The 24277-nt window shown below is 40.7% G+C and overlaps 1 protein-coding gene across 2 annotated transcripts in view; it reads right to left on the reverse strand.

Annotated features, from left to right (window-relative positions):
* Window positions 1–24277, reverse strand: part of LOC143347880 (uncharacterized) — a 93774-nt gene that overhangs the window by 40174 nt on the left and 29323 nt on the right. The gene's annotated exons all lie outside the window — the stretch shown is intronic.

Raw genomic sequence — 24277 nt, forward strand, 5'->3', positions numbered from 1 at the left:
TAGTCTACTCGCAGATTAGCCAAGAGCTTAACGATCCCTCCCGAGGTCCGATGAAAATCGACCGTGCGTCTAGTCGTTCAGGAAACAAGGTGATCGCGTCATTTATTAATTTCGAGATATAAAATTGCCCGAATCGAACATGATGCCGAGATAGCGCTGTCATAAATAGCAAACTTTAGGTCTTTTTATCAAATTCAAAAAATTAAAAAAACAATTAAAAAAAAAGAAAAGGAAATTTCTACACCTGAGATAAATAACAAGAGAAATATGTCCTTTCAATCATTAGGCTTTCATGATATTAACCTTTTTGGTGTTGAGCCCGACGCGAGCTAAACATATCGAGATCTAACGATAAGTTTTCTTCGTTAGAATTAACAGAGATTCAAAAATTCAGTGTTACTAGATTTTAATAGAGCATTTACTAACTTCCGCTAGAATTCTGATAAAATTGAATCAATTATTTTTGAAATAATCTTATGTGGTAAAAAAAAAGCCAAAGAACCAGATGAATAGTTCAATGCCAGATCAGTTAAAAAAATGTCGAATTTCTAAAATTTGGTGAAAAAAAAAAAAAATTGGCAACCTTAGATACCAGTGCTGTGAATTAACTACAAAATCGATGGAGATTAACGGAAGACGGTGAACGAATCAAGGATCAATTCGGGGCGTGTCGAGTGAGATAAAAAGGTTCGTCGATACGTTCGGTTGTAAGTGGTTAGTTCCTGACCAGGATGCGCATAGAGAATTTTGAAACACGATGAAAATCGATCGGCCGCCTCCTCCTCCTCCTCTCCTGCTTAAACCGGCTGTTCACAGATTGCTGGTCCACACTGACACGCCGAGAACGCAACTGCGTTGCCCGTGTATTCGTACTCAACAGAGTAGAGAAAGACGGACAAAGGGAGGCAAACAAAGAGAGAGACGGAGAATCTAACGGGTGATTCGGCTAACTTGGCTACCGTGCCTCGACGAAAGAAACACTGTGGCAAAAATCCGACCGCTACGTCCGTATCTCCTGGTCGACGCGCTGCAACTTTTATTCGAACAATATTTACGTCCGAACGCGTCGTCCGCGAGCGATGCGAGGTCGTCGAGTTCGGTGAATCACCCTGTACCGTCGAAGACTGGACGAGAAACAGAGACAGGCAAAGAGAGAGAGGATGAAACAGCACGAATCGATGAATAGGAGAAGGACGAAGAATGTCTGACGATAGAGCGAGAGAGAAAGAAGAGTAAATAGTTGCGAAATGAGATAGAGTCTAAGTGAACGAGAGAAGCGTGTAAAGGCTCATCGTTCGCCTAAGGAAAGGGACGGAGGAGCGCAAGAAAACAGTATATGTATATATCACGCAACATTCTCCGCATTCATGGTTCGCGTATTTGTTGCAAGTAACGTGTCATTAATTGTTGCACCGTTCTAGATCCGTTACAATTATTACGAATATCCGTTTCAGCGGTTCGATTCGAACGCAATGACGGCACATGTGAATTGGAAATAAAATTCCCTAGATCAGAACGTCGATGTTGAAAATTCGCCAACAGATTTATGTAAAGAAAGGTAGGTATGTGAAGGAAATTACGTTAGAAAAAAAAGACAAAAATATATGGATGTAAAAATATACGCTAGAGTATAAGAGATAAAAATATAAATACAAGTTAAAGAATAATATAATATAAGAGAAACGTGAGTGGGAAGGAAGGATAGTTACCAAAGAGATTTCGAAAGGCTTCGAAAACCGTTCGTTAGATTCGTTAAGCAGCGCACGTATTAAGGGGTAAGAAGAAAAAAGAATTTCACTTTCCACGGGAGAGGTTCGATCTCAGAACGGATTGCGTTAACCGGCCCTTACCTTTTCAGCTCGACTTTCACTTAACGTTATGCAAACAACTGAAAATTCGAGCAACGAAAGACGCACCGTCGCGTCCATCGGCATATTTAACACTATTTCTGCACCGGTTTTATGTGTGAAAATAATTATTAACACTAGATCAAAACAACTGTTGATATCCAGTTGTTTAATCGATTGCTACGCGATATGTAACAACAGTTTAATAGTGAATGTCTGGAGAAACAATTTAGTTAAAAAACAATCCATGAAGAAAAAAATGCACGAACGGTTGAAAACTGGTACGAATCGAAAACAAATTATGGACACGAATTTGTTAAAGAAGGGACGAGAAAAACCGTAAGTAAGAAAGAAAATATTAAAGGAAATAAATAATTGAAAAGAACGAACGAAAATTCCGAGACAACGTGGTACGAACGATTTTCCAAATTGACGAATCTGATTACGCGAACCGGGCGGGCCGTGAGTTCATTAAAACTTGATGTCAAATCGCTGGTAAAACAGCGACGACTGAAAGAGGTTAAGGACCTCTTTTTTCCCGCCCTTTTCCTCGTTTCGAAGGCGCCTTTTGTGGGCCAGCTTGGCCCGGTAATCGGATTATTTTGGTGCGGTGCGTAAAACATGCTCGTTATCGGACGACGCTGCGAGGGAGGGAGTCGTGGGAGGGGAATGGAAAGGGTGGGGAACGGTACGGGACGAGAGAACGACTACACCAACGACGACGGCGACGACGGCGGCGCTACCGGCGCCGACAGCTTTTCACAGTTAGTCGCGCCATGCCGGAAGATCGATCAGCCTGGATGGGTCTCGTGCTTGATATGCCTATTACGCTTGCATTACCTGAATCACGCTATCAGAAACGCCTCGTTCTCCCGATTCTTTGCGAACGCGTTGACTTTATACCTATCGTGTGTTTTCATGCCAACCAGGGAAGCGTGGGACAAAGTCGAATATTTTTAGAGATCAAATTGTCGAAGCAAAGGAGACTTTCATCTGGATAAAAATTTAAATATAAGTAAATCCGTTATTAGTTAAGTAAAAATAAAAACTTGAAATCGAACGTCTCTATCTGCTTAAGACGTATATCAATGTTTAATTTTAACACAAGTAATGGGTTTTTGGTTGGTCGATCGCATTCCAGCGTATTTTCTTGAATCGATACGCACCGTAAACACGTTTAATCGTCGACGAACAGTTAGCCGTTAAAAGTTCTAATTTGTAACCCGAAAAGTAAACACTTAACGCAAAGGGTGGAGGGTATCGAGAGGCGACGGAGAAAGGGTCTAAACGCGCTTTTCAATATTTACGAATAACCGCACCCGATTAACCAGAAAGCCGACGGTGAACGAGTCTGCCCCGTTTCAGCCACCGGCGTGCTTGGAGGGAGTGAATTGACCCCCAACGAAACACACTGCACGCGTAATGTAACGGCGACCAATGAATCGCAAAGTGGTTACGCCATGGTGCTCGAAAACAAAATATAACAATATCGCGCACACCACAATTTCGCACTTCATTTCGATATTTCGTTGCGTTCGACGTGTTTACCTACCGATTTATATGTAAGAAATAGCATCATAGTCGAACAAAAATTACGAACAAATTTCTATTGAGGGAATACACCTTTTCACTAGAGGCGTCTAGGTATTTGAAAATAGAAGACAAGTCAAGCTTAACTTGGATCGCTTAAATCGAATCAAGAATTATTCTTACTTTCTGAGCGCAGGAACTTGTATCGTTATTTTATGGTTATAGTACCACATAAGACGTGGCCTATGTTTTCCAAACGAATGCGAGAGTTGAGTTTTAAAACGAAGTGTGCGATTGAACGATCAAGGAGAAATACACAAAGTAACATGCAGCAGGTGCGCGCGAAGAAAAAAGCCTGTGTCGATGTCTTCGGAACGCCTGTTTATCGATTTGCCCGGGGACGCTATACAATGCCTCTCCACTACACAACTTGTGTTTCCACCGAGAGAAGCGAGATCAGATTTCGAGGGACCGAGCCCGCTCGGCTCGCTAAGCGTTGCAGATTCGATCCGAAAAAAACAACGCGTCGACCCGACCGCTCGTGTTCGTGTTTGTTTTCGTTTCACTTTTTCAGACTATCGTCGAATTCCAAAGCAAAATCTCCCGCGCGACTATTTAACGGCTAAAGAATCGCTTTAACGTACCGTTATCGACGGAGTAAAAATACACTTCGTATTAAAATATTTCAGTATACGAACTTTTATATTTTTCTCCAACTACTAATATAGTTGTTTATCTTTTATTTGTCGTTTGACATTTTAATTTAGACAAGAATTTCACTCGTCGACGAATGTTCGAAGACATTCCGACGTTCCAAAAACCAAACTTTCCGTTTTACAAAAGTCACGCTCGATTTGATCGTCCCGGCGGAGGTGGTTCTTCCCCTTCGTGAACGGGGATCATGAAAATTGCAAAGCTGGGAATATCAGGTTTATCTGTCACTCGATGGTACGCGAACATCGGAACAAATGAATGCTAGGAATCGTATAATCGAGAGAGTCGGAGAGTTAGGGAAAGAGACAGAGAGAGTTCAGTGTCCAGCCGGAAATAAAACAAACTGCAGGCTTTCGAGAATCCCAGAGTTCTCGAAAGTCCCGGGGACTCTTCTATCAGCAAGGGAGGTTAGTAACCGTGGCAGAAAATAGGGGTTGGCACATAGAGAGCAATGGAGCCGTGCCTTCCATTGAGAACCATCAAAGCGGCCCCTACAATCACTGGTGGAGGCAGGTCGAGGGTACACCTCGGTTAACCTCATATATACGGTATTTGAAATAATAATTTCCTACGTATTATTAATCCTTTGTGGGTTTTGTGCGTGTGTCTAGTGACGGTCGAATCTGGGTCTTGCAACAGATTCAAAACTTTCAACGCTGTAAAGATTTATACATTCGAATTTAGACAGTTTTGAATTGTTTTTAATATTTTTAATAAGTTTTTAACATTTTGTATCAACGAACACATGTCCCGTCGACAATGAACTCACCCTACCGAGACTTGTATCGTCAACGAAACTCTCTGGACGATCCATTTTATCGTTAACGGACTCGTTTTTAAGGTTATACACCGTTTCTGGGAAAAGCGAGTCGAATGGTTGAAAAGCGCTGGCACGGTCGAAGGTAATCTCTTGTGAAGGAAAAATTCGATTGAACTCGGTGACTGCAGACGCATGAACCCGACTGGTAGCTAGGAAATTGCAGCGCGAATAAGCTCACGCAAAACAACCGACGCACGCTCTGATAACTTCACGTTTTCCGATAGGTTAGGTCAGGGACTAGGTTATAATGCGTTCTACAAGACAAAATTTTCTTAATACGGTAAATGGTTCAAAACATGGTAAAAAGAACTTTATTTTACGATCAATAGAGACATTTTATACATACGTAAAATGTTGTGCATTATTATTATAGACTTATTGCAATTGCCAAAATGAAAGGAAAATCGTACTATTACTACGAACTACGCGAATTTCATTCGATGATAACGAGTAGAACCTCGAAACTTTTAACACGAAGACACGGAAAAGAATTGTAACGTTGAAAAGGGACTTCCCGTAGCGAATGTAAAACACGAACATCTCTTGTAGGGAAATCGTCGATCGTTGTAGCACGATATAAACATCACGGGTGCGCCTCTAATGAAAACGGTCGAACGCAAGTGGAAAGCCGTCCTTCGCGTCGCCTCCCCGGCTTTTCTTCTCTATTTTTTTCCTCCCTCCCTCTTTCTCCTCCCCTCTACTCTCCGCTCCTTCGCGTCGTTCCCCCTCGTTCTCCTTCTGGCCGCTCCATCGACTTTCCTAGGGATCTCACGAATAATGTATAGCTTTCATTCCTAAACCATATACATTCTGAATTCCAGGCGACTCGGTAACATCTAATAAACTATTATTTTGTTACGTAGTAATTGAACGTACCATTTTCAGTCTCTTCCTTTGTACTTTCAAATCTACAAGAATTTTGAACAAAAAAAATATCCTTGAATAGAATAAGGTTAGATAGAATAAAGATAGAATAAGGTTAACTTATAAAATATTTGATATTTTCGTATGGAAAAATTTGCGGATATCCTTCAAATATAAATCTAAATATACAGAGTGTACGACCACCCCTGGGAAAAATTTTAATGGGGGGGGGGGGGGGGTCTACAGGCCAAAATAAGATGAAAATCAAGAATACCAATTTGTTGATGGAGGCTTCGTTAAAAAGTTATTAACGTTTAAAGTTCCGCCAGTACTGAATTTTTTTCTCGAAAATGCGCAAGATTTCGGGAGTATGTCTATTCATCAAAAATGATCGTAATTTCCCCAGCAACCGAAAATAATTTTTTCAGAATGATTTAAAAAATGTTTTTTTCGCCGAAAAACTTCAGCACCTATCCGATTTTTTTTCTCAAAAGTACGTAGGATTTCGGAGGTATGTGTATTCACCAAAAATGTTTGTAATTGATCTCCGCAACCGAAAATAATTTTTTTTAGAACGATTTGAAAAATTTTTTTTTCGTCGAAAAATTTCAGTACCTATCAGATTTTTTTTCTCGAAAGTGGATAGGATTTTGGAGGTATATGTATTCACCAAAAATGTTTGTAATTGACCCCCGCAACCGAAAATAATTTTTCTAGAACGATTTGAAATTTTTGAATTTTGTTGAAAAATTTCACACCTTCTCGAATTTTTTTTCTAGAATATTAGTAGGAGTTAGGGGATATGACAATTCACCAAAAATGATTGTAATTGACGCCTGCAACTGAAAATAATTTTTTCAGAATTAATTAAAAATTTTTTTTTTCGCCGAAAAACTTAGGTACCTACCCCTGTCGATTTTTCTTAAAAATTCATTTTTGATTTTTAGTAATTTTGTTTGACGCCCTACAGAAAAGTTGTCTAATACTTTTTTGTAGGTACCCATGAGCTTTACTTCAGAAAAAAGTTTCATCGAAATATATTCACTATTATAGGAGTTATGGCTGTTTAAAAATTTGACCATTTTTATGGGGTTTTTCTCATTTTAGGGTGTCGAGGAACAACTTTTCGAATATTTTTATAATGTCTACATATTCTACACTAAAATACGCGTCGTTTGCTTTTTTAAACATTGAAATCGATCAATCCGTTCAGAAGTTATGGTGTTTTAAAGATTCGCATGAAATTTATGGGAAGCATTTCTGGCCTAAAATTATATTTTTGGTAAGGAATTTTTTTCTCGAAAATGGTTAGGATTTCGAGGGTATATCTATTGACCAAAAATGATTACAATTGACCCCCGCAACCGAAAATAATTTTTCCAGAACGATTTGAAATTTTTGAATTTAATTGTCAATAACAGTTTTAACGAAGCCTCCATCAACAAATTGATATTCCTGATTTTCGTCTTATTTTGGCTTCTAGAGTCCCCCATTAAAATTTTTTCCAAGGGTGGCCGAACACCCTGTATGTGTTCGAACTTGACACAAAAATATTTTACCCTTTCCTCCCAAAAATTCCTTAAAAGTGATGAGGGCCGTATCTGAAACTTTCATTGTAAGACGTTTGACTGTCGAGTTCGCTTTTGCACGCGTGCCCCGAGTATCGATATCTCGCTCACTCTCGTTCTTTTTCTATCCTTTAGTCGAATTCCAGGAAGTCACTTCCCCTCGTAAACGCCTGGATTCGGTCCCGGCTGCGAAGACCACTGTATGTGTATACCCTCCACGGCCGAAGAATGTTTTTCTTTCGATATTTAGGCTACGTGTATATCACAGACGACACAACTACTACGGGGATACTAGATGTTCAGACATTACGAACTAACGACACGAGGGGTCGCCACTCCATCACAGATGGATTGATTAGTTCAGAAGTTACGAATTTTGTCCAGAACGTCCGTACATGCACTCGTCGGACTGTGCGTACGTCAGAAAAAAACTAAATTGATCGATCAGCTAGCGTAAAATAATGTCCCATATTTGGATGGAATGAAAAAATACGAATTAGCAGAACTAATAGCACGAACCATACGAGAAAACATATAAAATAGACGAAATTATATGTACGGTAGCTACGAGCAATATTTGTATGCCATTAATTCTGAGGTTATGTCTGCACCAAGGTTATTCACTGTTGCTGTATCCCACTCTGTCGCGTTTTGTTTCGTTCGCGTCGTTCGTTACATGACGGACGGAAGACGCGATCGACTCGGCCAATAATAACCAACAACCTGAAAAGTGGAAGGGATTAGGTCAAGCGGGTAGCCAATTCCCCTTGCCCTTCGCGTCGTCCAGTTTGTGGGCAGTGTCTCAACATTTCGTCTCCCAATAATATGTATATACCTTCTTGCCAGTAAATTTCTCGAGAGCAGAATTCTGCGGATCGTACTGAAGCGATTAATCACGACCATTATCTTATCGGTTGAGTTGAATGCTCCTATCAACGACGCGTCGCGAGCAGTCTGTGCTATGACAAGATTGTGCAACATTGTGCCGCAACACCGCAGGTCTGCCAATATTGCAGAACCGTAGAACTGCACTTTACACCCCGCAATAATTTATTCGAAACGATAGCACCGGGGATAATGAAACACGAGCACTGGCCAAACACGCGTCACTCTCATGGCTCAATTAATAAGCTCGTCGACGTGGATAAAAATAATTAGCCGTGAACGGCCGCCGAGAACTCGGAACGCGATTATTACGTGAAATTTGAGGAGGAAATTGATAATCCGCGGCGGTGCGTTCTTTTGGAAAAGAATTTAGGAAAGAGAAATAACGCGATGGAAAATCGTTAAAATTGTTTGTTTCTTTTTGAATTCTTATTCGATTCCTTCCAAAAATTCGAAAATAAAAAGGCAGGTTTGGTCCGTATCCGTTATCGACCCGATTTCGAGTCACAGACTCGACATAACCTTAACCCGAAAATAGTTGCGTATAGTCACCCCAATATTGTTGCCTCAGAACGTATTTTTACACGGACTATTTTGAAATAAGACAAATATGACTCATTTCAGTTCTCGTGATATCTTTCGCGACAAATCTATACATAATTGAAACATTCCTCGATAGATACTGCTCTATGACGCATTAGTGCACTGATTTCGAACCTACGTGCTACGAAAGCGGATATAATTCATTATAACTGTTCAATGAATCTGTTATTATGAAAGTGGCCTGAGTCACGAAACCAAAAATTAGGAAATGAGAAAGGAAGAAAATTGTAAATGAAAATATGAACGAACAATACATTCAGTCAACAAACAATTCATATATAATTTTAACTAATTAAAATAAACTTAACGAACATTTTTTGTTTATAAATTTTCTTTTTTCTTTCAGAGGACCTTTCGAAAAGAAATCACTGCTCTAAACCGTGTCTTTAAAAGCTAGTTCTAAAAGGAAGTTAACCTCCTCGGTCCTAACCTAAAATTTAGGCTTACCTAAAAGACAGGCGCTCGTTGATGAACATGCATATTCGTGATTCGTTTCGCAAACAATCGTTACGATCGAGGGTTCGAGCAATCGAAACACTGTTTCGATTCAGATAACACAAGGTCTTGCCATACTTGGCTTCGAATTCCCTAAGTAGGCAGGTATGCGTATGACTAACAGCGCCTCACCGAACAACGGACGGCTCACTGTTCTCTGTGTCCTTTTCTTTACCGCGCGAACGGCCATGCTTCTGTCTCGCTCCCACCACCGTGGTCTCTTACAATTAGCTGGCCGAGGTATCCGAAGGAGGATTACTCATCCGAGCACATTGTTTTCATTGTCTCGTGAGTTACGATGCCGGAGTCGATAAGATCGAAGACAGAAACGAGGAAAGGACGCGAACGAATGCTCGGATATATCTGGATATATTCGTGATGTGTTCGTAAAACTTGTAGAATTATTACCAATTAACCTCAAATCTCTTCGAAACTGTTGACGATACTAAAAAAATGTTCCGAACAAAAGTTGGATGATCTCAGGGAATAAATAATACGATCATAAGTTACTTTGATTTCTTAAATGGAATAATATATTATCGATTGATTCGTTGTTTTTTTTTTCTGTTGTAAATATAAATTTCTTTAGTCGACGATCGAACAATCGATTTGTAATGTTCGCGTTTCATTGAATCAGAAACCCGACGATAAAATGAAAATCTGGTAAATTCTTTTTTACAATGTGATTAATCGCATCGAATTTTTGCAAAAGTCCAAAAACAGCGTAGCGTCGATCGACGGTGCGAGTACGTCGTTATTTGAACAGCTGCACCGTAGAATCGCGCGTTTGACCTATAATTACATGCGCTATTTTTCACCGTAGCGACGATTTTACTATTCGATGCGTTCCCGAGAGCTGACGTTTCTTTCGGGAGCAACGCATATCCAAGAAAATCGCCGTTGTACCGAAGTCGTCGGCCGTTCGACGAAATTTAGCGCCGAGGAGGAAAACGCATTTCCATGCCCTGAATCGAATTCCACTCGAGAGCGTCGCGTCCGGGCACAAATGAACTTTTCTCGCTGCGGGCAGAGAGGAGAGGAGAGGGGGCAGAGTAGAGAGCGTAGAGCAGCCAGTGAGGGGCAAGAGGGTAGGGGAAAGGGAAAGGCGAGAATTACGTGTCGCAGTTCGTAGCAGAATGTTTTTTTTAAATTTTTTTAGAATTAAATACGGAAAATACAACTTTCCTTTTGCTTCTCGCTGTCGTTAGATACTTTGTCGTTTTGTGGTTTACTTTTGTTGATCGTCAAAGCAATTTTAAATCAACGCGTTTACTATCTACAAATTGCAACGTAAAGAATAGAAATACTCAACAATTTAACGAAGTTTAACAAATTTTTTAGAAAAATTTATACCGGTCACCGGTGACCACCATGGCAGTCAACGTGTTAATATAGAGTTTCTTTTAAACACGGTTTAATATACTTTAACGCGTACTTATTGCGTTCATTTATAATGAAACCGTTACCCGAAGTAACTACAGGCAATAGTTAATCACGTTATGATAGACACTGCCAAGCCGGACGAAAATAAATCGTCCCCTCACTTGCTGAGCGTATCCAAACGATGCGAAATAGTTGATTAGGAGGAACAAGGGTTCTACGATTTCACACTCGGTGGAGTCCGAACTGCTTCGTCGTCGTTCTTCGTTGAAACGTATCCGAATATCAAAAATATTTCGATAATTATTATAGATTAAAAAGGAAATGTTATATACAGCATGTTCGGTAATCGCTAGGACAACCACCAATGTAGAAATTCTAGAATATCAATTTCTTAATTGAGGTTTCGTTAAGTTAGTAAAAAATGAAATTAAAAAATTTGAAATCATTCTGGAAAAATTATTTTCGGTTGTAGGGGTCAGTTACAATCATTTTTGGTGAATAGACATATCCTCAAATTCCTACACACTTTCGAGAAAAAAATTCGAGTAGATGGACAAATTTTTCGACAAAATTAAAAAATTTCAAATCGTTCCTAAAAAATTATTTTTGATTGTGGGTGTCAATTATGATCATTTTTTGTGAATAGACATACCCCCGAAATCCTACCCACTTTTTAGAAAAAAATTCAAGAACGTGTGAAATTTTTCGACGGAAAAAAGAAATTTCAAATCGTTTTGGAAAAATTATTTTCGGTTGCGGGGGTCTATTACAATCATTTTTGGTCAATAGACATACCCCCGAAATTTTGCGCATTTTCGAGAAAAAAATTCAGTACGGGCGGAACTTTAAACGTTAATAACTTTTTAACGAAGCCTTCATCAACAAATTGGTATTCTTGATTTTCGTCTTATTTTGGCCCCTAGAATCCCCCATTAAAATTTGTCCCAGGGGTGGCCGAACACCCTGTATAGTATATGTGTACATCGTCGAAATAATTTAGTAAACTTTGAACTACAATAACTTTTGAATTATTGTCGATCGTGATTATTGATAGGAGCTGGAATAGAGATACTCGTAAGATCTTGCTAATCCGTGTCAACGGACGTAATAAAAGGTTAACAAATTCCGGGTGTCTTATGAAAGAAGCACGGACGTTGCGGAAGCTGGCGAAGATAACGGCAGGCCAGATTCTGTAAACACTGTTATCAGCGCTGGTGGATCGTACGTCCCTGCATTGTAATCACGGGAAAGGATACAAGACCCGCGCGAGTCTACGCCTTATAGTTACTCTTGCAACCGCGGAAGACCTGCTGGTAATAAAAGAACCAGTTCGTTTCTTCGATACATCGTGAAAGATTTATTTTCTGTTCCAGTAATTTCCTTCGTGCGCGCATGCGCTGGTAAAACAGCGAGCAACGAAATTATAACGGACACAGAAACGTGAACGAAAGAAAACTTTTAGGTTAGGTATATCTGCCTTATTCGACGAAGAAAACAAAAATTTAACCTTTGATCGTTTATCGATTATTGAATCTAACTGTCGTTAATTAAGTACGACGATTTGTTATATTTCTCATTGTAACCTTTTATGATCTCGTAAAGCAGTGTGTTTTTATCAATCTGACGTTAAGTTTTCGTAAAGATCAATGTTTGTACGACCGATACGATATGCGAACGAGAATCGTAAACGTCGTTTTACGCGTGTGAAAAACGGATTTAATGTTGCACGGTTTAACTACTTCTGGCCCGTCCCTAATTGTACGAGGTTAGAGTACGGATATGTCGAACACCACTGTTCGACGAGAAGGCACTTTCGAAGGTGACTAAAGCCACCTAAAAATAGCCAGCGTTGCCACTGAAAATAAAGACGAGAGTACCACGCTCATTCGACAAATGATTGCTCTGCTTTGATGCGTTCAACCGTCTCGAAACGTCAGTTTTCGAACCACGAATTGCTCGTAGCAAAAGTAGGAAACGTCGACGTTTATAAACCTTACGCCAAAAACCCGTCGACGATAGTAAAAATCTACTTCGCTCGCGTTATGTGTTTCGTATCGATCGATACAATTTACGGGATGCTGGACATCTCGTTCGTAATATTTTCATTTATGCAAATAACGTGTTCGATAAACAATTCTGTCGTCAATGTAGACGTAAACAATAGCGCGAATAAAAACGAAATTGTACTTTCGATCTAATGTCGTACAATTTTTATCGACGAACCGTAAATATTTTACGATTTCTTTCAAGGCCGGATTAACCATCTGGGTTATCCGAGACATTTTTTATATTTCGTTACAGTGGATCTATGCACGATTTATCTATTTTCCTAATGTTGATTTCACTTTTAATATCCTGACAAATATTGGACCTCGATAATTTTACATTTTCGTAGAAGACGAGTATAAAAATTCTACGAACGAGTATCGCGGAAACGCAAAGAATATCTAATTCTTGAAGCCGTCGTGAAATCGATAAATTTGGATTCTCTGGTCGCACTATTCTCATCGTTGCTTGCACTGCGTCGACAGGTTGAGAACCGCTGCTTTAAACGAAGAACATTTACGCGACGCACACAGAAATAAAGAAAGAAGTACACGCGCCGCAGCGAAACAAAAACATCGACTTTTACGAAGTTTACTTGTACGTCGATAAAGCAGATTCACGGATCGAAGAAGTGCCACCTTAATTGCCATAACCATAAATGATGAATGCGTTCCAGCGAGTAAGTTAATGTTGACAGAGTACACATAAATGGTAGTGGTTGACTGACAATAAATCACGATTGTTGGCAAACGTTCTTCGACATGTATTAATAACACTCGTGCAGCACGGTCAGCGTTACACATACGGTCGTACCCGCAAGAAAGATGCAAACGTTTCGACGCGAGTCGATTACGTAAGCGCGCTTTAATGATAGCTTCGATGGGATCTATCATTTCGTTCAAAACAATGATCGCCCGATTGGCTAACTGTGCAATCACGCTTTTGTAAGAGGCCAGTGTTAAAAATTAACTTTCACTTCTTTCCGTCCGTGTCGAAGGAAACTGTATCTGGGCTCGGGTTACAAACCTTCGAATCTCTTCATTTCTGCTTCTCGAATCGATACGCCTATTCGTCCGGGGGGGAGAAATCCTGGAATATACAGCAACTCGTTTTCAACGGCAAGAAGAATCGTTAACAAATTAATTTACAAATTATCTTCGCTGTAAATGCGTAACAATATTTGCCAATGAAAAATATATTACTAATTTGGCTGGAAATCAATGACCGTGTTTCCAAACTCTCTTAAAAGTACAGTTAGTCAGAAAATTATTGGCACACGTATATATATTTACAAGAGGAAGCGGCAATGCAATCTTCGTTTAAGACGATTTGCAATAAAGGTCTACAATTATATTAACGAACGCGAAACAATCGTTAAACGTAGACGTCTAGGAGCTCGATACTTTTTATTTTCTAGCCGTTCATTCGTCTGCAGGCAATCCTGTTTCCGTTGCTTTTCAAATAGATTGAACGATCTCACAAGACGACGCGGCCCGGAGTACCTCGCTGGTAGTTCGGTCGATTCTCCGACGAAATATGTAGGTTGTATTTCCCTCTTCTGCGAGCCAGTGTTGGGACACGAGCACGTGCGTGAGCGCGCGCGTATGTGTGAACGGCCGTGAAACACGCATGCGTCCACGCACAGTAGGATTCCATTGGATGGCTGCATTGGGTCTCTTGACGCGTTCTCTCCCTCCGGGACTCACAGAGTCACGGTTTTACGTGTTCCTTCGGCTAATCGGGGCTAGTCTTCTTTTTCTGCGATTAATCATCCCTCTTGGACTCCTTTACTATGCTACTTTATCGTGGTCTTTGAACACTGTTATTTGACTCTCAAACGGAAACGGGAGGATGAGGATGCCACCATGACGAAACGCAAACTCAGGATACTATACGTCAGAAAGTTATTATATTAGCGCACGTGAAATATTTTCGTCTTTTATTACTTTCTTTTCTTTTCTTTCTTCCATAACAGATCCATAATCTAGGCAAATGAAATGTTTTAGTGTCGGAAGCTGAAACGTTACGTTACGATCTTCTACAAATCCTCGTCCGAATGATGTAATACACAGTATATTGTCGTTATTTTTGCCGATACGTACAAACCAGGCTAAGAATATTTATAATTCGTGTGTTTTTCTGTCAAGGTCACTTTTTTAAGATTCGAAAATCAACGTCATTTTTTTGCACATCGAGTTCGAGATATAACTTCGATAAAAGCCACGATAAATTTCAGAAAACTAGATATATCGAAAATAAATCGTTACAACGAATGACAAAACAAGTCATTTTGACCCTCCCCCCCCCCCTCATTTCCTAGTAGATCTAGCATTAAACGTCAAATGCTAAATGAATTTTGATTCCGCTCGGTCGAACGATTAACCGAAGCCTTTGTTAACGCACGTATAATACTTGGTCGCAAATGTGAAAGCCAGCCGGTGACTTGGTCTACGGTTTTCTCTCGTGCTTGATATTGCACGAGATCGAGAGAAAAAAAAATGGCCGTAGCATAAGAGAGCAGAGCAGAAAACAGGATCCAGATATGAGTAGAGGGTTAGGAGCATTGTCCACCTGTCCACCTTCGTTCCCCCAGCCGGCCGTGAGGCACCTGCGTGACGTCACACGAGGAAACAGCTGGTCGCTCCTTTCTTACTCGGTCTCTCTCTCGGTTCCGAGGACCTCTCACTTAGCCTTCCCACTCCCTCCCGTGCTTCGTCCTTCTGTCACCCCGTCTCCCTTCCACCCGTGCTCCGTTATATGCTGCTCTCCTTTTCTTAGCTCGGTGTCTACTCCTTCCAATTTGCGACTTTCGTTGTGACCAGATCCGTAGGCCCCCTTAACCTCGACGTCTGTGGCACACAGAGGAGCACATGAGCGGTTTTTAACCGTTCGCGCACAACAGAGGGCGCTCACGCTAGTCGATGACTCGAACGAAAATATAGGCTTTTCCAATAACAATAGAACTTTCGATCGTAATAGACGCCATATTTGTTATCTCCTCATTCAATTTGCTTGACATTTGTATCAAGTAGTGCTTTACGAGTCATCGAACTTATCAAAATTTATTATAAAAATTCTTGATTTATGATCAACGTCGTTTTTTTATAAAAATAAATTTTTATTTATACGATGTATTTAAACTCGCGAATGAGAATCTGACCCACTGTGTGTGTGTGTGTGTGTGTGCGTGTCACCTGTCGTGCGAACAAAAATAATTCCAACCAACGGGATACCCGTGCTTGCAATTATCACGATCGGATAGAGTTAAAAGTGGTCGTTCTCGACGAAAGTTACGTCTTCGACCGTGATCCCCATCCTTCTTACGCCATTAATTTCTGTTTCGTCGTTTCTACGCATTATAACTTTCAGTAATCCGTGCGCGATCCAACGTACACGGATTTCGTAAACGCGTCGGGGAAAGCAAGTGCGGCGGTATTCCATTTAGCTTGGGTTTTACGTTCTACCTGTTTCAAACCTCGCTGTGTTCGTACGAAGAACGAGAGGAATAAAGGAAGGCCGAGAGTAGGTGCGTTTCGTCCTGTATCTGCTATGCAGCGAACTGGTCGGTAAGGCTAGGTGGGACAAAGGATCTTGGAATATTGGATATTGGAATCAATGGCTAGGCGAGAACGTACGAGAGTAGGATCGAACGAAGAGCCCTCTAGCGACTAAAGCGTGCACGAGGTGTCGCCAAAAAATATTTTTTCATATGTTTTATATTCCGTTCGGTCATTTCCTCCGACTTAGTGATTACGAGAAACAGGAGTTTTCAATCCATTTAAAATTTTGTCAAAAATGAACATTTAGTGTAAAGCGATCTTAACTAAATATATTTTTCGAAAATGAACTTTTATCTAGTGTCCGTTATATTATCTTTGCTTTAAATTTTATAAAATTATTATAAGCACGTTTATTATGTATATTTGTAAGCGTATGTATAATAGGTTGAAAATGTGTTAATAATTAGAAATTATTCGAGGTTAGGTGTAGCCGAGCATTCTTTGTCGAAAACATATTAGGTGCTCTGGCCTTTGGAGGCTTCTACGAGACCTTTTAAAACGTCGTATCTTTGTTGGCCTTAGGACTACCAAAAAACCAATCGATAGCCGTCGACGGAAGGAACTCGTAAATACACGTTGTTATCGGTGAACGGTTTGAAGCTGGACGAATTTCAAGCCCGCGAAGAATTCGGCGAAGCTGTGTTTCCACGAAGAGGCCGCGACGCGGAAAGAAAAGCAAAGACGACCGTCCGTGCTCTACGCGTTTCCGAGAACCGCTTATTTAAAATTGTTTTCTCCCTGTGATCGAGGTTAAGCCGCGTTCTAACACACGTCGTTCCCGCGCGCAGCCTCCCCCTTTTATTACTTCGCTACAAAATCGTACGAACCACCAAAGGAATAGAAAATTATTATACTCGACGCGTGGAAGTCGCAACAGTTGTTAAACGGAAGAAAGACAGAATCGAAATCGTAATAGCATTCCTCAAGGTTTAGGTCATTTGTTGTGGAACTCGAAACGATTCGCTGGAGGAAACGATAAGCGAACGCGTTATCCGCTCGAGTGGCTAATATCTTCGAAACACTGTTTTCTTTAACCCTTTTGTCCCTAACGCCGACTATAATCACGTTGTGCAACAATGCAGTTCGAATAATCGAGTTATTTCGTTAATAGAGGTTCACCAGCATACCCACCACCTTTCCTTATTAGTTTGGATTTGAGGTTAGTTTCCAACGAAACCGAATAGAGCTGATTTGCGATGTCTTACGCGTTGAAAGAAAGAAAAAATTACTCACGAGTGTTTGGAAGAAGGTTGCAAGCTCGAAGCGTTGATCATCGGTCAGTGTGAAAAAAAAAATAAATAAAAAAGAAAAAATGAAATATCTTCTAATGTATTTTTCATTGATTTTTCACGTCCGACCATCGAAAAACATCAATTAACTGTGGAAAAGCACGAGCTCAGGTATATCTTTCATGGTGTCCTCGGACCGAGAGAGAACTCAAGAAGATTCGTCGGAGCAGAGTAAAAACCGCGAGCGGCTCGCTTATCTCGAAAATGTGCCACATGTTATTCGGAGCGTCCGTCTTTGTCCGATCCTCGTGTCACCGTCCTGGTCGATGTACCTCTCCTCTTTCCGCGAGGTTCCCGCGCTGGATGAAGCGCAAAGGAGGCAGGGAACGAGGGAGGGTGACAGGGACGGAGGGCGGCAGGGAGGGAGGGGAGAGAGTTCGTATCTCCATTTTTGTTCCGCTCGTACGGAACTCGTCCCTCTTTCCCGTACCTTTCAACCCGTAGCGCCTCCTTTTCCATTCGCCACATTCTGTCCTTGTCCCTCGCGCACGGCCGAGGTTTCTCCCCTCGACGAACAGTGCGACTGCTCACAGGGTGTCTCGAAAATGTCTCTCAAGCTTCGGATGTTCCCAACAGTGCCACCGAAACCGATACTCGGCCAGCGGATGTTTCTGCTCAACGATGGAAAAATTTCGCGTCTCGTGGCCTTGCTTAACTCGAGCTTGATTAAATTTGTCAGTTTTATAATGCTTTTCGAATGGTACGCCTGCGAGGGAGTTCAACCACTGTCAACGAATGGAAAGTTGTTGGAATGGGACGGCCTTTAAACGAATCTATAATATTTAAGAGTAAATGCTTTCATTTTAACGCACCAAACCGTCTTGTCCCTTCCTAAAAACAAGTCTGCAATTTAGAATAAACATTACGAAAGTAGTACAACGACGCGAGACAATGAGGTTAGAAAATGTTCGTTGGATGTAATACGTTTACGTAAATACGATACAAATACGAGAAACATTTTTATTGTACGTTAGACGAACCAAGATTTTAAAGTCTAAACGCTTTATCCTGTTCGCTTGCCATGTAAACTAAACAATTTTCGCTGAACCGTGCGTCGTACGTGTTAAACAGTTTGGTACTTTTTGTTTTAATCGTATGTCCGTAATTTTTATAAACGTGCGTTGAAAAATTAACCCTTTAAAAAGTGTCTGGACTTGAACGCTTCGGGGTATAGTTGCGTTCGAGAACGTTAAAGCAGAACCTAATTTCGAATCTATCGAGGAAGGAATGAAATTCGTGCAGCAGTCAGAAATAAACGTAGATAGGACACTCGAAAGGGTTCGAAAGCAATCGGAACGCTATCTTTGGAGCTCCCTACTTCCCGAACGCCTCTTGCTCGCCCGAGTAGAAGGGACATACACACGCGTATACACGTTTACAAGCAGCACGTGCATCCTTTGCATCGAGCCTCGTCGTTGCCCGGCGTCGTCATCGATGGACGACGATGCGCCTCGTCCTCCGAGCTACGTTAAAACTACAGTTAATTCACCCAACGGACGCGTGGCGCTGCTGAACCGTGTGCGCACGTAAATGCGATCATACGTGACGATTCTTCTTCGATAAGAGCATCGTTTCTAAGTGTTTTTCAATGCACGAACCAGCGACGCTCAACCATTTTTTCTTATTTTTCTTTTCACGGAGGATTCGTCGCGATACGTTTTATGAAACTCGAGAAAGTGAAAGCTGAACCGTGAAATATTTGCGTCGAGTCCCGAGTAAGACAATTTATGACAATAAAACTCCATGCATAGCAAAATACAACGAAGTCGTTTCAAACTGTTCAACTTTTATTTTCTATACCTGTTTCGAGGAAGATATCGGTGTTTGCTCAACGATAGAACTATGTAGAGGTTATATTTGAATAGCAGTGAAACGTTTAATTTAAAAATATCGTGTCGAGAAACACAAAGCTTCCAGCAGATTGAAATTATCGCGTAATCGCCGGCGACAGGTCTTCGCTTGATGTTGCTGTGAATAGTTCAATTTTATTGAGAACGACTAAAAATATTCCTTCTCAGGTCTTTGTACGCGTGGTGAGCAACGTATGCCAAACAATCATCGTGAAATGGTTAAACAATACATTTTAAGTGCGCGTTTACGTTGCTACACACGACGGATCGCGATAAGGAGCACGTACTGCGTACCAAGCGACGGGATGGAATATTGTTCTCCGTGGATCGCACGAAGACCGTCGATTTGCATCTGTATTCGTACGGATTCCATTTTAAGGCCGTCCCGCAATCGCAATCTCTTCAATTTCTCTACTATCCGTTTTAACTAAATCACGCCGGGAGAGTTGCTCGGCCAACTCCGTCGCGCCATACGCGTCCGTACATATATATGTATGTATTTACACGTGCATGCGTATTTGTAGGTGATATGCGCGCGCGCGTAGGTACAGTAACTCTCAGAATTATCGGCGACGGCACAACTCGACGGATAACCATGGAACCGAGGAATTCAGGCGGATATGTACTATTGGGAAACGACATACGTCGAGACACATCCCCCACAAATTAAATAACCGAAAGGGAATCGGTATTCGGTGGTCCACTTCGTTTTATCCCTTCCACTTTTCAGGTTGTTGGTTATTACTAGCCGAGTCGATCGCGTCTTCCGTGCATCGCGTAACGAACAACGCGAACGAAACAAAACGCGATACAGTGGGATACGGCAACAATGAATGACATTGGTGCAGACATAACCTCAGAATTAATGGCGTACAAATATTTCTCGTAGCTACTGTATGCAAAGTGTTCGGCCACCCCTGGGAAAAATTTTAAGGGCGTATTCTAGAGGCCAAAATAAGACGAAAATCAAGAATACCAATTCGTTGATGAAGGCTTCCTTAAACAGTTATTAACGTTTAAAGTTCAGACCGTACTGAATTTTTTTCTCGAAACTGAGTAGGATTTCGGGGTTATGTCTGTTGACCAAAAATGCTTGCAATTGACCTCTGCAACTAAAAATAATTTTTCAAAGACGATTCAAAAGTCTTTTTTTTCACCCAAAACTTTCAGCACCTACTCGAATTTTTTTCTCGAAAGTGGGTAGGATTTCGGAGGTATGTGTATTCACCAAAAATGATTGTAATTGACCCCCGCAACCGAAAATAATTTTTCCAGAATGATTTGAAATTTTTGAATTTAATTCTTAATAACTTTTTAACGAAGCCTCCATCAATAAATTAGTATTCTTCATTTTCGTTTTATTTTGGCCTCTAGAATCCTCTATTAAAATTTTTCCCAGGTTTGGCCGAACACACTGTATAATTTCGTCTATTTTATGTTTTCTCGGATGGTTCGTGCTATTAGTTCTGCTAATTCGTATTTTTTCATTCCATCTGAATATGGAACATTATTTTACACTAGCCAATCGATCAATTTAGTTTTTCTGACATACGCACTGTCTGACGAGTACCTATATGGGCGTTCGCGACAACATTTATGAATTCCGAACTAATCCATTTTCGACCTAAAGTCCCTAATATTATTTTTAAGAGCATGCAAATTTGCATCGAAATTTGACTAACAACGCGCGTTTAAAAAAATGTTTCTAAAATTAATAGTGTTACCAAATACAACTTGGATCATAATTGTGACCTATAATATACTATAAATAAAATTATTCACCGAATGATAGATCACGTGGATAAAATGAATGGTAAATATTATTCTGGATCACTCGAGTAAGAATATAACTTTGGCTCCATTAACACAGTGATCCCTGTGCCGCGATCGTTTCCATGATTTCCAGTTTCTTGTGCCGGTCCTTACTCCTGGTAATCTTTCCTGGTATAAGAACCGATGCTATTTTTGGTGTTTAAAAAACCAGCACCGTGGAAATCTGTAACAGCCAGGGAATATCGAGAGGTTTCTTTAATTATACATCGAACCCTTCTCGTGCATCCTTTGTTCCGCCCTTTGTATAGTACGTGTAAGCGATCGAAGATTACGTTCTTCGTAGGAAGCTCGTGATTTAATTTCAGTGCAAGAAATCTGCGTAATTTTTTATCCTAATTTTTGAATGTGTATAAGTTTGCCACAATAAGAACATATTATTATCGGTCGGTGAAAAAACATTTAACAATTTCGACGGAATCGAGGGGCAAAAATATTTTGTTGGAAATGTTTCGTCGGCGAAGAAGATTAATCAAAATGGCTGCGTCAATTTCTTCGGCACGTGAACAAACTCTGTTATACACGTCGTGGACAGATTGATATACGCTAAACTCTTCTCGTACCAACATCTGTGGCTACAGAAGGGCCAGTAAATTTAAGACACGAGGACGCGCCGTAATGGTTTCACAGTTTGTTTACACGGCCGCACTTAATCTTCCGAGCGAACGATTCGAGCAAATCTCCCACCTCTTAAGCTTAATCGTTACATTCGCGGTAACGAATCGCGTGACAATCGACTATGCTAGGCGATTCGGCACTTGTCCGGTTTCTCGCGTTCCCGGACTAACAACGTTTATCTGTCGTGCAGTATGCCCCGCTTGCATGCATATTCATCCCCTCCACTGCTTCTGTTTATTTAGCGCGCGCGCACGACTCGTTGACAAAGCCTCACGGTTCGAACTAGTTTTAATCATACAAACTTATCTCAAAATTAACGTTTCAAAATAAGAAGTTTCTTAAAAACGACCTAAATATCGTGTGATTAAAAACAGTCCAAAAGAGGTTATGTTTGGGCTCATTTTCGTCGGAAAAGTCTCGTCGATCCGTTAATAATATCAAATTATGACGAACAATTGTTATGTTTAGTGTGCATCCTTATCAGCTGATACGAGAGGACGCGAAACTTGATGGATAGTGAAATAAATTAAATAGAAAAGAGAAGGGTCTCGTCCAGCGAAATAAAACAATATCGATCGCGCGCTGGCCTACGTAGTCGGCCGAAGAGAAAGAAAAAAAAAACCCATTATCGAACGTAAGTAATTCTGCACCCTTCTATTATATCCCCGCCATTGAGATTGGCACACCCCGCCAAGAGAAAAATCCCAGTCCTCCGTTTAAAAGGGGTCGTCTTTGTGTCTCGACTGCGTAAGATCAAAAAGGGCCGAGAGCTTTGTACGCACCATTTCGAATCGCCTCGCTACGCTGCACCCGGCCGAAAACTCTCGACAAACAAATTTCCGTCCGCCTTTGAATTTCAATTACGATTATCAGTCGGCGACTCGCGGACAAACGACTGGCCAACTTAACGGCCGATCAATTCGAAAAATAGATCGAAGGAAAAGTGGCCGACGATTTATTTTCTTAGAAACTTAACCTCTTCCCAGCGCGATCGTTCTCTCTGAGACACCGTGTACGATACTCTGTCACAGGCCACGATGCACTATTTGAGGTTAAGTTGCAACCGTAACTCGCTGCGTTCAGACGTTTATCGCGTTACTGATCAAATTCGTTTACACGAAACACACCGTGTATACAAGGTATTCGACCACCCCTGGGAAAAATTTTAATAGGGGATTCTAGAGGTCAAAATAAGACGAAAATCAAGAACACCAATTTGTTGATGGAGGCTTCGTTAAAAAGTTATTAACAATTAAATTCAAAAATTTCAAATCATTCTAAAAAAATTATTTTCGGTTGCGGGGGTCAATTACAATCATTTTTGGTGAATAGACATACCCCCGAAATTTTGCGCATTTTCGAGAAAAAATTCAGTACGGGCGGAAATTTAAACGTTAATAACTTTTTAACGAAGTCTCCATCAACAAATTAGTATTCTTGATTTTCGTCTTATTTTGACCCCTAGAATCTGCCGTTAAAATTTTTCCCAGGATTGGCCGAACACCCTGTATGTACCATGATAGAATCGAGGAAGTTATAAATGTTATATTCAGTGTAAAAAATGGTATTTATAAATACTTGAGCTTCATAATCGGAATTAAAATTCTCCAGTGTCCAGGGGGATTGAGCGTCGCTAATCCAGGATTAAAATTCACTTAACATTGAAGGCGACACACACTAAGGATGGACACAGTCGAATGTAGATGCATTTTACCCTGTTGATCTTTAACCATCGTAACTAGCCGCGTTTCACAAAGGTTTATAATTTGAAAAAAGAAATGAAATTGCTCGCGAATCGGTTCGTCCAAGGTCTGCACGGAGCCGCTTAACAATTTCATTCAATTAACCCGGCCAGCTTGGCAGATGTAGATTATGAACGTGTATCGTGTCCCGGCTGTGTTCCGCGACACTGGTAAGGCCTAACCTAACCGCGTCGCAAGCGCGCTTTACGTATGTTTCGCTGGCACGCGAGCGTGCAACCTAACCTCCATCCTCTTCTCTGGCCACGCTTAAGCTTTTTAGTATCGTAGAATCGCGTTTAATGGAATAGACCTCCACTCAGATTTATTCAGTTACAATTATGCGTTGAGATGTGTGTGCTTTATTTGGTTAATAAAAATTTTTAATTAGAGCGATTCGTTTTAAATACTATTAGAGTTATCGTAACTCTCTTACCTGTTATCAGGGACGAACCATCGATCCCATCGTCCCTACCTTTCAAGAGTTATCGACAGTAAATTCTATGGGTAAGTAACCTTTCGATGATATTTATTAAAGTAGAAAACCCATCGAAGATATCACGAAAAAAGCCATTATTTGCGTTGGTAATGAAAATAGATATTATAAATTATCCCCGAAGGAAGTTAACCGTGAAT

The sequence above is a fragment of the Colletes latitarsis genome, chromosome 11, assembly GCF_051014445.1.
Source record: "Colletes latitarsis isolate SP2378_abdomen chromosome 11, iyColLati1, whole genome shotgun sequence".
NCBI lineage: Eukaryota > Metazoa > Arthropoda > Insecta > Hymenoptera > Colletidae > Colletes > Colletes latitarsis.